Below are 16,050 nucleotides of genomic sequence, written 5' to 3'. Positions count from 1 at the left end.
TGAGCCATTAAAGACAAAATTGATGCCAAGAAATTGTTGTTTTTCTGTGTATCTTTGCTCAGGAATATATCCTGACTTAAACCAATAGGAGAAAAAAAAAAAAAAAAAAAAAAGGAAATTCTAAACCTACAATATTACTGGCATCAAAATAATCTGCTTTTTGCATTTAGGCTTAAGTACGGGGAAAAAAAAAAACAAAACTGAAATGTTATGAAGGAATGGAGGAAATTACATTCTTATTTTTAAAGTAATTAAATATTCTTTTTATTATTTTCTCACCCTAACACTTCTCAAACTTTCCTGTTTGTTCTACATAGCGGTACTTCTTACCTCTTTAACAAAGTCAATACATTATTGTTAAATGTTTGAACTACATAACCATTTGTTCTCACCAAGAATTTCCAAGCCATGATTGGTATGTACGGTTCTTGTACCACAGACTGAGATCTCAAACCTGATCTACATGATGACTAATTCTGTGGACAACTTGGTATCTGAATTGCATAGTTTGTCTCAGATTATTCAAAATATTAAGTCTTTGGTTTGTTTTCCTTATCTGTTAGAAAAACTTTCCCTATTCTTTCAAAGGAGATAAAAATTTCTGTCACCCTTTGGGATTGCATATGATGTTAGCTTAAGATACATAAATGCTTTATATCCATTTATTTTAGAAATTGCTATTCTTTTTATTCTCTCTTTGGATCTAGTAATATTTAGGGTCGGAGTTCTTCAGAGTCAAAATAGTTGATGTCAAAATACAATGCATAGGAAGATGAAAGAGACATTTGTAGCAAAATGCCAGACAGGTATGCAGTTCTATATGTGGTTGGATTCAAGTCTGCTAACCACATATTTCAACCTATTCTGAAAATCAGTTTCCAGCAGAAATGGTATGTTGTGGGAATTATGTACTCTCTGGAACATCTGGGTTTGCTATGGAAAACAGCACGATACTTTGCATAACCAGACAGATTACACCAAAAAGGAATCAGACCTGGGAGGAACTGTGGACTCCTGGGTATGTGTGAAATTGCTCTTTCAACTTCGGTTGTCATCTCATCATAGAAATTGAATAACTCTCCTGAATCACATGGCTATAGTACTTTTAACAACAGAAAATCAAATTAAAAAAATAATAATAAATTTCAGGCCTGAAGATATTTTTTACTGGAAAAAAAAAATCGAAATTGTAAATTACAATTTGAACATCTTTTTCTTCATACTGTTCCTTTCCATTTAATTGTGCAAACTTCACTTTCTCCACAAATAGTAAAGCCAGAACTAAGATGCATCTTCCAAGTCGGGAGTTAGTATGCAAGATATATTTTCTATTCTTGGGCTGTAGAAATTTAAGTACTTCATACCACATCTATCAAGAAAGATTATAATACCTTTATATGCAAGTGAAAAATGAAATCATCAAATAAATTAACAAAGTTACTCAAAGAAATCAGGGAAAGACTATTTTCATGTATATGTCTATGTTAATCTTCATCTTGAAGGATGTGTTATCAGATCTTATTACTTTTGGACTACATTTATTGCACTAGGCATATGAAACTTCATCTCTGAAGATCCCCATGATGTAACTAAAAAAGCTGAGCCTAACTTTGAATGCCCTTGCTTTTCTGGTTTTATGTTAGACCCTTTTTATTATTTTGACCATATAGTTCTTTTTTATTTTTAGTCTCTGAATATGTTTGTTGTTTTTCTCATAGAGTCAGAAAACAAGACTATAAATCCCAGTGGTGGAACTTGAAAAATTGTGTTTGTGTGGTTCAAATCTTTTGAAAATTCTATAAAGCAGCATGAGACATTGTTCTATTCAATTTCTAGGTATTGATCCAACAGAATGCTTGTTTGGAGATTTCCTTTGCAGTTTTGTTTGAACAGAAGAAATACTTTTCAGAGAGAGGGAGTGTAAGGATTTCACTTACAAGGGACACATTTCATGCATACAGATTTCTTATGCTGAGGGCAACAAATTATTTTTGCCTTCACTGCAGAGTATCATACCTACAAGTTGATCAGTTTATATATGTGTTACTTACAAAAAAAAAAAAAAGAAAGAAAATGACAAGCAGCTCATTATTGGAAAGGTGAGTATCTTGTCTGCCAAAGGAAAATATTAAAGATATGTCATCCAAGCTACCCTGTTTCTGCATCAGATGCCCTGTGAGTAAGCCAATGTGTCACATGCTACCTGTAAAGCAAGGGGAGGGGTGACTGGATTTGCAAGTGTTCTTTGTTGATCCATTACATGATGCAGGGAAGAACTCTGAACTGGAAGGCTTGGATCTTGAGCCCAAGGAAACAGAGTCTACAATAAATACAGAGAGACCTTTCCTTATGAGAGGATATAGGACTTGACCCAATTGTGCAGTAGTTAGCTTGCTGACCTGAAGGTCACATAGATGTTCTTACCCAAAGGTCTTCATTTTACTGCTTGCTCCTGAAATGGAAGAGTTTTTCGGAAATAATTAGCATAATTAGAATAATTAGCAGTGCAAAATACACCTATTCACTTCACCACAATTCTTTGTATTTTCTATTTCATTGTAAAGCAAATAATCTAATTTTGATATTTCTCATTTCCTCTGCATCATAGAATGGCCTGTGTTGAAAAAGACCTCAAAGATCATCTAGTTTCAACCCCCTCCATGTGCAGGGTTCCAACCACTAGACCAGGCTGCCCATTCACTGTTATATTATCAAGTTATGTAAGTTTTTATGTTTATATATGTGTACATTTTATGTACATAGTATATAAGATGAGCTTCTGAGAACTGAAAATTGCCTGTGATACAAGAACAAACATTATTTATAGTAAATGTGTTTTGTAAAAGATGTAATACTAAGAATTAAGGTACTAGCTACTCATGTGAAAATTCTTCCAGTTAGGGTAGAGATAAGCATTAAAGCAAAGACCTCAAATGAATCTTTGCTACAGTTTCTCATTCTTGCTTTGTGTAAGATTTTACGTGTCTGTAATTCTACAATAATAGGTAATCATAACACTTAAAAAGATTTGTATGAAAGTTTGCTGTAACAGTGTTTTCTATTACACTTGAGATTGTATTTTGTTCCATGCTATTTGACTTGAGTGTGAACTGAAGGTATTTGAAAGATAACTTGTTCTAATTCCCTGGAACTATACCCCAGTTAATGTTTTTTATGATATATAGGTTATGAAATAAATAAGTATTTTTCCTGTAGAAAATTAAGGATATCGGTGCTTCAGAGTACCACCTCATCCTGCTCGTGCTAATAAGGACATTTTGTGAAGAACTTCCCTGCAGGAAATTTGTCCTCCAACCCTTCTCTTTTAATTATGAGATTATATAGGTAGAGATACAAGATCCATGGCTCCTAAACTTCAATTTTTTGATTTGGGCAATTTAAGTTTTCATTAGCTTAACTTTTTGGTGTGTGGGCTTTGGAAGTTTATCTATTGTAAGGCCAGTAGGGTGTCTTTGGACTGATGACAACTTTAGGGAACTGGTGACTTTGGTGTTGGCCAATGCTTAGTGAATTAATGTTTCTAAACAAAATCTGTAGACTTCACTGGTATTTTCAGGGCTGTTTGATATTGTACAGAATTGCATTACATTACAAGCATGATAAAAATACAGTATTGACTTGGTGTTTCATAGAGTCTCATAGTCTTTTATAAAAAACAATATTGATCCATCTTTACTTTCGAAGGTCAGCATAAAGTTTACGAAGAAGTATATGAGGTTAGGAAGCATTATACAGGAGTTGCCCATTAAAGTATTAAAATATAACCTGCTGCTGCAAGAGCTTTCATCAAACCTTTCTTGTATCTTCATCTTCATTGGCAAGGTGCTTATGTATAATCTGGATTTTGACTAATAAAAACAAAGTTGCAGTTATTAAGATATTTAGTATTGTAATCATAGAAGTGTTCAAATTGCATCAGTAGACAGTTCCTCCAAATCAGGAAGATATTTTGTGATGCAGTAAATCCATTACAAACAGAAGAATGGAGAAAATCTGATTCAAAATGTCTGTTTTCCAATTGGGTTTCTCTACACTGTTGATGAGCTTTGAAATACATAAGCAATTATGTATTTAAGTTCATGGCAAATATAAATGTAAATACATATCTTGAAAAGGAAAGTGAGAGTTAGACAATAGTATATTGGAAGGGAAACTGGAAATAGAGCCCACAGCTTTGAACTTGCTAAATAAAAAATTTATTGGGATTTAATTTGGAGCAAGCTTTTACGCAGAATGGATACAGCTGATCTTATGGGTAGGATTTCTTTTATGAATTGTAGTATCTTCTGATCTACTCACTGAGCAGAAAGCAGGAGAGGAGGGAATAGTACATCTGTATTGATGGTGTATTTCGTATGAGGATTCTACTTTTGCAATGAATCTGGTCGTTCCTATTCATGGAAGTTTGATAGTGTCAGACAGCATGAACTGAATTGTCAGATTAAGGTAAACAGGAAGATAGGATCTAGGAGCATTTGATTCAGTTTATCTCATCACAGTGTTAATTTCTTTAACATATTTATTAATATTCTAAATCTCTAGGAAAAAATCTCTAAAAATAGATTTATAATTGTGGGGGAGACAGAGTGAGGGCTTGAGGTGCTGGTGGGAAGATGAATTTTTTTTTTATGTCTAATGTAAATTTCTCCTGTATAGATTCCCTTTTATAAGTAAAAACATTTTGGCATTATGATAAAAAGTAAAAAGGAAAAATGAAAAAAAGAAAACACTGCACATTCTCCAATGTAGTAACATGATGCTTTTCAGAACAAGAAAAGTTTCATGGAAAATAAAGGAATAAATATTTTTTTAATCCCTGGTCAGCCAGTAATAGCAGTACTGAGCAAGCTTCTCTATGAGAACTCTGAGAAATTGCAGTTCCAAAGTAGGTATTATGTTATTTATTTTGCAAAGAGAATTGTGGTGATGGTGTACAGCAGAAGTCTGCTTTCAGAAAAACTAAGAACTAGTAGATATAGGAGGATGATCTTAGAGCTGCATCATTTTCTAATCATAGAAACATACCTTTTCTGTTTACCTTTATTCATCTTGGAGCAAAAGGAGTAGAGATCTTGTCTTCAGGCTAATACTGTGAGTTGCAAGAAATAAGAGACTAAATCTAGCTTTCATTTTGGATGCACAAGTCTTATGCTTATTGCTGTGATACTGCGCTTTAGTATTATCATGAGATTCTTTAAAAATGATGAGTTGTGCTACTCATGATATTTTCATAATTTAATAATATTCCAATTTTCTGTTGTATTCATTTCTGTGTAGTTGCATATTTAGCTGTATCTTGGTAATGATTTGGTTGCTTTTTATTTTAAAGACTTCCCAGATGTATGGAAGTGCAGATTTTTTATCATTAGAAATGGAGAAAAAAATCATCAAATTCGTATTAGAAAGAATTTTTGAATAGAACTGGAAACTTCAAAATTTTTAGTGTAAAATCTTATTGATGAAGATTTAATTATGTACTGTATTCTTCTCTTTTTATTTAACATTTCTGGCTTTCTTAATGTACTGAGTCTTTAGATGATTCAAAGGTAGTTAAAGTTAACTTTCTGATTTCATTTCTAACATATTTCCATACTTCTACATGGTAACATAAAATGAAGATTTTTTACCTGTACGTTATATAAATCGTAGATAGACAGTAGAGTTCATTAAACTGAAACTCATGTTTTACATTAGAGAATTCTGTCACCTTTTGAAAGGAGCTATATCATTTACAAGCATAAATTGTGAACTATATAAAAATTTAACATTTGAAAATAAGTTTATGTCTGGTTCTGAAGATTGAAAACAGTATTCCTCTTTCAGATGAGTCTTTTAAGATATAAAAGTCCAATCACCTTTTTTCAGATCTATGATTGTTTACCTGAATGGTGGGAAATTAATAGTTTCCCACAAAAAAAGAAAAACAACTGTCCTAAGAAATTACTTGGATCATAAAATCTGCAGTATATAAAGATGGAATTGGATGCTTTGATTATTGATCTTCAAGAAATCAGGGCTGTGCAGAACAAGCATGTTTTATGAAAGAAGGTATATAAGGGCATTTTTGAAATTTGTTAAATGTTTGGAGCAGCAATAGAGGCTAGTGGGATGGAATTGTCTTTGGCCTTTGGCAAGAGAAACCCTATATTTTGTTAGATTGAGCTCAAGTTGGTGGTGTTTATCAACCCTTCTGCTCAAAGGCAGCTACAGCCTAGGATGAGAGGTTGCAATAATTAGTTCACAGTTGTACATTTAATAAAAGCCCAGCACAGTATTTTTGTACTTAACTGCTACTAGTTCTAGTCAGAGGCTTTACTCAGCAATGATTTGAACTGGAGTTAAAAATGGATCTCTACATTAGTTGAGAAAATATATTCATAAAAGACGTAAAGAAAACAAAACATTCACTGAGCTGTTGTAACTGAAAATACACATGAATGTCTTCATCTTATTTGACATAAGATTCTTTGGATTAGATACTGTAATAAAATGAATAATCTACTGTGACACAAGTGGGAAATAGTTTTGCCAACAGTGTCTTTTCACTGGTTATTTTATGAGTGAAATACGTTGGAATGAAACTGCTACGTTTTCAAAAATTTGGACATCTTCCTGACTTATCAGCTTTTACCATTCTCACATTCTTACATTTGCCAGAAATTTAGACTACTAACTTGGTGTCAAACTGATCACAGTTATCAAATCAGAGGGACTATTTTTTGTCATTTAATTTTTTAAACTTGTCAAGTTTCATTAATTGCATTAAATTCTAGCCTCAGTAACCATGTCATTGGCATAACATGAGACAGGTATCACTGTACTGAAGTCAAAGTTGTAAAAGCAATGTAAAGAAGATGAAGTGACCCCTCATGTTAACTTTTTATGACACTTAACATAAACCAGAAGCATGTTTAAGAGCTTTAAAAGTTTAGAATTTTTATTCTGCCTATTATAAAATAGTTTTTTCTATTCTATGACCACAGAGTTGGACTCAGAGGAGGTTTGTTTGTTAATTCCCAGTCCAGACAAAGCTCAGCAATACTGGAAAGTATTGCTGTTTAAAATGGGCAATATGTGATTGGGCACAAAGAATACCTTGCTTCTAATTCTCCTTGAAATATTATATAGTATCTGATTGTAATGATGGCAGCTATAAAGTTTAGTAGATGTGAACAATATCACTCCAAGATGTTTCCTGGATTTCTGATGCAGACAAGTTCTATTGTACTGTGTGTAGACAGTGGGTACCTTTAGAGTCTGGATTATCTTTCTATTTATCTTCTTTTGCTCTTATACCCATTGTTTTAGTATTGGGATGATCTATTTTATATAAAGTATGAGCCCCTTGATAAGTCATGCTTTATTTTGCATTCCTGAACATGTGATTCTGGCAGTGTTCTTCTAGATATTATTGTTGTAAATGCAACTGCTTTATTAACGATGTGGACCTTACTGATAGAAATTAATTATATTCCAAATGCTTTTCCAATACAACACCAATCTTAGATAAGTTATATTGTGCTGTTTACGTATTATTTCCTGACGGAAGACTCACACTGGCCTTAGGGAAGAGCAATCTTCACTGTAAATGTTTTGCTAGCCTTCTCCCCCCTTCAAGACAGTGGGCTCTCTATTTTTGTTTTCCATACTTACAGACTCTCTAGGCAGGCTTGCACTCTCCATCTCAGACTCAGTATAGTTTTTCTTTTTCCATATCAGTTCATAAAATTAATTCACTTACATATGCAAAAACAGAACCCCCAAAGAGTTCAAAACCACAATTAGAGACATTTTTGCTCACAGCTCACAGCAAAGGATTTGACCTATGAAAAAGTATTCAGATAAAGAAATTTGCTATACTAGAGCCTTTAAAATAGTTGGAACTCTGATTCATTTATTTAGATAGACTGGACATCAAATGTAGTCATGGTGCTTCTTAGTGTATGCTGGCCACTGGAATTCATGCAGGTCTGTATACAAGTGTGCGTTCATTATCCTAATTGCCTGTCTGCATTTAGCTTATTTTCTGAAGACTTTAAAGGAAAACATTACATTATTTATTGATTTATATCTAAGCTCAGAATTTTTTTTTTTTTCAAGATGCTGGGTGTCAGGACAAAACAACAGTGAATAATGAAAGGCAGTTTGCTGTGAAATTACATTTATGTTAAGCCATATATATACTGACTTCAAAGGCAGTGGCTGTCCTTCTGAAGGTATTTGCTGTCCTATCACTTCAGATTTACAGATGTGCAATGTCTGTAATAATGATATCAAAGACAAATCCTTACCTCCCTGCATTAAAAATGAATGATTACTGGATTGATTTTTGAGGAAAAAATGCTTTCAAAATCAAATGTTAATTATCTGTGATCTTGTAAAAATGAAACAAAAAAACTTGATACAGTAGTTGCAGCTGCTTTTTACATGGGCTGCTCTGAATAATGCTCTACATAATTTTCATGGTCTACAGCAATAAAGCTACAGCTGTAAAAAATAATAATAATAACAAATAGAAAAAAAACTTCATTTCTAAAATAAAGAGTTCTATTGCTGTCAGAAGAAATTTTTGATTTTTTTTGGTTTAAAATTCCTGTGCACAGTAATTTCCCTTTCAGTTGCATTTAATTCTAAACACAGATGACTGAACTACCACATCTGAAAATCAGAAGAGAACTGTGTGTCCAACTTAATCATTCACAGAATGATGCTGAGACAAAATGCCATACCCAAGAGTGCAATTGGACTACCTTATTTATCTAGGAAAGTCATACAGACATCAAGATGGCTTCAGAAACTAAGCAACTAAGAAAACTATCAGTGGAACATTGCCTGGAAGGAGTATGGAGGCAATATAGAAGAAGAAAAAACCAAATAGCTGACTTTGTATCTGGCTACCCCATTAGAAATTCTACAAATAATAGAAAAATGTTACAGAAATGTGCACATCTGTCTGTACACACCTATCTTCACTTTATTGATTATTTTGGTAAAATCTGTGGCATAAATTGTACTCTGATCTTTTTCCCCCCATCTTCCATCATAGCTAATGCTTATTGTTTGTAGATGAAGCACTGCAAAGGAACTGACAGTGCTGAGATCTGAGAGTACATCTTGTGTTGGTCCAGATTGCCACCCTTGGTTAGTGCACAAAGAATTGCACCTCTTCCAGACTCTGGGAAGGACTGAATATTTTGTGACAGCTGTTCGCCTGTACAGTTGCACTTGTGTCATCTGTTTTTTCAGGTAATTAATTTGGTTACGTTCAGGTGGATTGGTGGAAAGGATTGTATATTCCTCTTTACTTAGAATGTCATGGCTTATGCCTTCTTAGGGCTGGATTTTGCAAAATTTGCCAGTATTAATGAGTGTTTTTTCTGGAAGCTTAGACATTTAATTGGCACATGCTCAGACTGTGAACCTACCGTGGTTCACACAGGGTGGTTGCAGTGAGTTTATGCTATTAATCATCTAATCAGAAGGAGTTACAGGGAAAAGGCACAAATCTACTGATAAGATCCAGCTGGCTGATGTTGAACTGGAATTTGGCTTTGTCACAAGCACTTTTGATCCTGATACAGAGTTATATTTAACATCCTTCGGAACTGCTCATGTTTTGTCTGAAGTAATAAACACAGGTGTCTTCACTAAGTAGGAGATGCTTGGAGCTATCTCTCCATAAGTATGCTAGAATGTGAATATCAGGAGCTGGCATATCTGGAATTTTTACAGCTCGGCAATGCTAACTTAGGAGTAAGCTTTGGACTTTGGGAAGTATTTACATGGATTAATTTCTTTCCTATACTCTAAACATCACAGTAAGCCTTCAGTAGAGGTCTGTATCCAGGCCACTGGAATTAGAATAATAAAGGTAGAGTAGAAAAGGTTCTTTCCTTGTGGGGTAGCATGTGTATGATGATATGCTAATGTGCTTTCCAATCTCAGTTTTTCAATCTCAGTCAGTCCCTCCAGTGCATCAGCAGTGGATTTGACATAGGTGGTAGAGAGTTAGGGTTGTACTGCTGCAGTCAGGCTGCAGTGTTTGGATACTAGTATTTAATAACATCTGCATTTATCAAAAGGATTAACATCATTAATTTGAAGTGACTTAAATGCAGATGGAGCACAGTTGTTTGTGTATTGAAGACAGAGGGAGTTCAGATATTTGTCAACTTTTGAGGGTCTTTGTCAGTGTGCAGTGATTTGTCACAGTATAAGCTCCTTAGTTTAAAAAAAAAAAAATACTGACATGCTAACTGATTTTTATAGGTATGATATTTTAAAAGCTATATAAAGTGACTTTTTGTGATTTAGTAAGAAAATTTAAAAGGAGATATGTATATTTATGTGAAGGACTCTGTTTAGTTACCTCTTAACTTGTCTCTGGTGGATTTTTTTCCATCTTCAGGTTTTCTATTTTCTGACTTTCGTAGTTACGGAATGTTTACAGTGGATGAAAGTACTTAATCTATATTTTAATTATAAATTATGATCTTACTATGTTAGATAGCTGGGAAATTCCATATCAGAATTCATGGGGATTCTGGACAGCTAATAGCATCTCTTAATGGCACTTAGCAATTACTAACAAAGCCTCTCTGTGTCCTTGACTCTTTTGACACTGCCAATCAAAATTTGTCTTCCCTTTGGGCATGTCTTATGATCTCCCCAGATTCAGAATAATTTATAATGAGTAAATCAAACAGTTCTCTAACATGTTAATGGCTTTAATTTCCTCCTTCTCCTCAAGGTCTAAAGATTTGATTGCTGTGATGAGAATATGAAAATGAACATTATAAATTGAAAGCTATCAGAGATGGTCAGAATGAGAAAAGCGCTGATATAGAAAAATGTTACAGGCACACAGAATTGGAAGACCTCTGAGCATAGCTCATACCATGCCTAAGAAATATCTTCTTGGTTGCTATTAAACAAATACTGTTCATTTTCATGAAATATGCACGGTATGGCACTGACTCAAAAAAAGACGAACCAATGGATGTGATGTATACAAGTATATTGGAATACTTGCAAATCTGTAAATGTATTTGCTTGCATTTTGTATGTGAATAAAACTGATGATGCAGAAGAAAATTTAGAGGTAAAAATATCTATCTGTTTCCAAAAATTATGCAGGATTTAGTTACAGCTCATAGTGTAAGCAGTGCGTCACTGAAAATGAAACTACCATATAAAAGAAATTATGAGAGCTTTGTCCAATAATTTTGTATTTGTTATAGTTAGTAACGGAGACTTTTATTGCACTTGGCCCTTTAATTTATTTTGTGCGTTAGCAGAATGTTGCTTTAACTCAGGCACTTTGGAGTTCATTCTGTCCAACAGTTTTTTTTTTTTTTTTTTCTCTTTTTTTTTTTTTAACTCACATGATGGTAATGACACAGTAATCTTCATAAGAACCTTTCTGTTATTTTGTCATAGGAAATAGCTTGGAAAAAAATTATTTCAACACATCCTCTTTCTTCCCAAGGCTGTTTAAAGATAGTGGAGTACTTGCATTGCTCTTACTATAAGATGAGGGTTTAACTGTTTTCAATTAAGGCAATAAAAGTGGATTCAAGGTAGATTTAAAGGAGCTGTTAGATATAAAGTTCTCCTTCAGCAGAGTGTGTATGTTGCAGAGATTGGTTATTTTTTTCTTCAGTTTACTGTTGTAAAATTAATTTGTTTCAATTTTCAACAAGTTTCTTTAGCATTCCATTTTGCTGACTCAAAGCAAACCTGCATCTGTGATAAGCAATTAAAACATTTATACTAAATTCTTTGTGAAGTCTTGACAAATAAACTTGGCATAATAAACCAAAGGCTGCTTCTAGAATGGATGGGGTAAAAACATTGACAACTTAGATTGTCATTAGCCTCTTTTACTAAAGGCCAAAAATAAATTAATCTGGCTGAAATACAAAAGGAAACAGATAAAATAAATGATATATTGCATTTTACATGCGTGGTAAAATTTTGAGCTGATGGAGAAAGCATTTGTGGAGTTTAGTCCTATCATCATTGTTGAGACTTGTAGGTGTTTACACAGATCTACACTATTAAGAAACAAGGAGTTTTGTGAGCAACAAAGTTCACGGCATCTGGCCACACATAGCTGAGATTTTCACCAGCTAATAGCTACGCCTGCAGCTTTTCCAACTGTTACAAACATTCATCTATTCTCTTTCTCTCTCTTTCTTCTGTGCTGATGATTCAGTGTTTTAAAGGCCTGGCCGCAGCCTTATGGAGAGAGAAAAATACTGTCTATCTTCTTTTTTACACTACCTGTTTCAATAGTGCAAAGAGAAGTTTAGTGTCTTCCAAAGTGTGGCCATGGCAATTTTGTTGGACATGAACATATTGAAAAATGCGTATGGAAAACAGAATGTTTGCTTGCATGCTCTTACACAAAGTATAATGCTGCAAGAGGCATGTATATTTCTATTTACATTTATACCATAATGTGCTGGTTTTTTATAATTAATTTTTATTTATTTATTTATTTATTTATTAGAAATTCATGCCCCAGGCTCAAAAATGCTGAAGAAAGTAAAATTCTTGGAGAATTAAGTGATAATATGTATTTGTTACAGCTTGTTGGATACAGTGAGGTTAACGTTTCTGCAATTTGTTAAACCTACCAGAATATTTTTGATTTTTGACAGCATATTACTCAGATTGTTTCTGGAAATGCAGCTGACTTGTACAGTGTTCAAATGAGGAATTTTTCTAGATTAAAAGCTGAGCAGCAGAAAATCCACCTTTGATTTTATATTAAGATGAATGGTCATGCATAAACGGGGCTTCTTCCAGGAACTGACTAATAGGAAAGAATAATTCATTTGTAATAAATGAAAGTATCGCTCTTTAAACTAGCTTTTGCTGGTGTAGTTATGCTAAAATCCATCTTGTCCCTCCAAGACCCTTGACTTTATTATAATACCATAGGATTTTTTTCTTGCTTCCATGAACAGATTGCAAATTATGTGTGCAATAGTCACATATGGGTACACTGGAGAAAACAAGAAACACATCTTGCTAGAGTTGCTCTACTGCACATCTTGAGTTTTAGGCAAATTTAGAACTGCTTTAATTTGTATGAAAGTTTCAGCATTCAACCTTTTCCTAAGTCCATATCTATTTACTCAATGTGGGAAGCTGCTATTGAGGATCTGCGTTATCAGCCAAAAAGTTGCATGTTGCAGGACATAAAAATTTGGAAACATTCATTCTGACACTTTTGTATATTCTGGGCTCCTTCTTGCAGGCCTATACAAGGCATGGTCTTCTTTCATTTCTTAGTATACATGCTCTATACCATGAAAAAAATTCACAGTGTTTATGTGTATAAACTTAAGTCTCATAGTTCCAACATGATGATTCACATTTATCTAATAATCTCATGAACTCCTAATTAATCTTTACCACATTCCCCTGAGTTCCTTAGAGAAAGAAAAGACTTGGTTACATACAAGTTTACTGCCTTTGCCAGTTACTGGTTTTTGTTTTTTAGGATATTGGATTGTTGGATGTCCTTTTTTGTTTGTTTGATTGCTTTGATGTAAGGAAGGTTAGTATAAAGTGGTATTCTGGCAAATTTGGGGCTTAAGAGCTTTTGTGTGAATGGGGACCAGATCGAGGAGTTTGCCAGTCATGGAGTTCTGGATTCTGCTGTGACCAGAGTTGGCCTTTCCAGATAATTCTCTCAGTTCTTTGGGAATCCCAAAGTTATTTCCACTGAAATATTTCCATTCCAGGAGGCACAAATTGAAATCCTAATGTGTTAGGGGCTTTCAAATAACCTTTCAGGTTTAAATTATGTTATCGCTGAGGTGGAGGGAAAGAGGAAGGAGAGAAGAAGAGAGATTTCTATGTGGATGCTTTTGGCTTTTTCACAATTCCAGACATTTGGACTTGTGAATTTATGGGAACATTATTGTGCTAGCAACACTATTATTTAAATCTTTTAAGTCCTAATTAAGTAAAATGCATCACAATGTATTAATGTTTTATAGTTGTGAGGATATACTGAGATTACTTACGTGTGTCCTGTATCGTCTTTTGATTCTGTAAGGCTCCTTTATTCGTGCTTGCCAGATTCTGCTTTTATATGACGGTACTCATAAGCCTTGTAATGAGGATAGAGCAAGTCAGAATATTGCATTAAGTGGGCATTACAGAGCAGCTATTACAGGACAGAAGTTGCTTTAGTAGAAATCTATGTAGAGTCTCATATGAAGTTATTATATTGCCATTACAGTGTCAAAGCAATCTCTAAGCTGGTCCTAGGAGACCATATTATTATGTCATGATAGGAGATTACGCCTTTGCACTAAATGGTTTCAGAATAAGTCTACTGAGACCTAATTATATTGCCATTGCTGCTTGAGAGGATTGTTTAATAGTAAAGCACTTTCTGTGGAAGCTCACTTACAATGACAAAATAAAATGAAATTATGACAGTGTATTTTTTGCTAGAAAAAGAAGAGAAATAAGGAGCGATCAATTACCATCTCAGATTAAACCATAAATACGTAGGAAATGCAGAACTTACAGCCACTGTAACTTAACTGCCTTCCTGTGACTGAAACTTGCTAACAATTAATAGTTCTCTTTAAATTCCAACTGTTAATACTTTTTTAATTGTGGAAACTATTTTTACTCATGCAGTGCAATGATGAATACTAAGTTAATTTTATGCTTCTGTATGACTGGTTTCTGAAAGAATAATTCCTGCTCTAAACTCATACATCCGGTATTCCTAAACAGCAATTTAAAATGTGAATTTATGTATGGTTATAAATGCATGGGTAATACCAATTTAACTGTAATATATATTTTTAGACCCTTATGCAGACAGAAAAAATTTAATGCTATGAAAATTAGATTAATACTAATAGCGATTACACAAACTTTTCCCAAGACAAAGGGCATAACAAAGGTGAGATCAATTCTTGCAAATGTTTATTTAGAGTGCCTCTCAGACTATGAAGATGTTGTTCATTACCTGTGCTATAGATGCAGTGTCTCTTTTAAATTGGTATAGAAAATCAATGCTCTGAGTAGGAGAAAATCCACTCTCTTCTATAAATCACAAGAACAGATTTTAGTGCTATAAATTTAATATAGAAACAATGAAAACAAATATCACTTTGCCATTTTTTTGTTAATAAAGTACTGCAAAAGTTTTTTAGAATAACATGAACTTGAACTCGAATCAAGTTTCAAATTATTGTGCAAGTAAAAATAAAAACATGATGTAAATTTATTACATATGGAGGCACTTGCCTATATAAACATTTTACTTAAATACATGCATGTTTAAGCAGGTTTCAGTTTTAAAATATGTGCTTTTTATGTATGTAGTCAAGCTCTATGTGTCTGTAGAAGTCTTCTGTCTCTTAAGTTTACGTCAGCTAAATGGAGGAAGCTGAAATGAGCCACAATTAGTCCTTCAAATTGAAGAGTTCTAGGAAATTGGTTAGAGTTAATAAAGCTGGGGTTTAGAGTATAGTAAGGGGAATATAGTACTCATCAAGTAATCAATCAACCTTAGCACATACAGTGCTAATTCTATCTGTCTAATATATCTATTTTGATATTCCTGATGTATCTATCACTGTCTAGATTACTATATGTCAGGTTTAGCAAACCTCATTAAAGCATAGCATAACACTTAAAATTTCTTTGATATAGAAATTCAGTAATAAAGAAGTAAAGTAAAGAAGAGTGGTCATAGCTATTGTGCATGATTAAATACAGTTTCATTGTGGTCAGATACTTATTCAGTGATAGAAATCTGAAAATAATATTAATTTGATCATCACTGACAAAAAATTGTTAAGGCAAAGCTGAGTGTAGATTCTGCAATTATAGAGCTCTGCTCAGTGTAAACTGATGCTTCTTCCATAGAAACTTAATGATTTGCCAGTGAACTGGTAATGTTGCTATTGCATAGACTCACAGATGAAATGAAACATTACTTATATGAAGACTAGCAAATTAAGCAAGTCTGTGATGGTGGGAAAG

At 33.6% G+C, this 16,050-nt stretch overlaps 1 long non-coding RNA gene across 3 annotated transcripts in view; it reads left to right on the top strand.

The window, feature by feature from the left end:
• LOC116229438 (uncharacterized) overlaps nt 1-11,331 on the top strand; it is a 41,300-nt gene extending 29,969 nt beyond the window's left edge. The window contains exons 4-5 of one of the 3 annotated variants that reach the window (XR_016471004.1): nt 9,088-9,267; nt 10,772-11,331. This is a non-coding gene — a long non-coding RNA (uncharacterized LOC116229438). The other 2 variants (XR_016471006.1, XR_004167024.2) reach the window with 2 other exon arrangements.
• The last annotated feature ends 4,719 nt before the right edge of the window (nt 11,332-16,050 follow it).

This window comes from Phasianus colchicus, chromosome 14 (assembly GCF_987193195.1).
Source record: "Phasianus colchicus chromosome 14, bPhaCol1.hap1.1, whole genome shotgun sequence".
NCBI lineage: Eukaryota > Metazoa > Chordata > Aves > Galliformes > Phasianidae > Phasianus > Phasianus colchicus.
The sequence above is the reverse complement of the archived record's forward strand: the minus strand, read 5'-3'. Positions and strand labels throughout refer to the sequence as shown.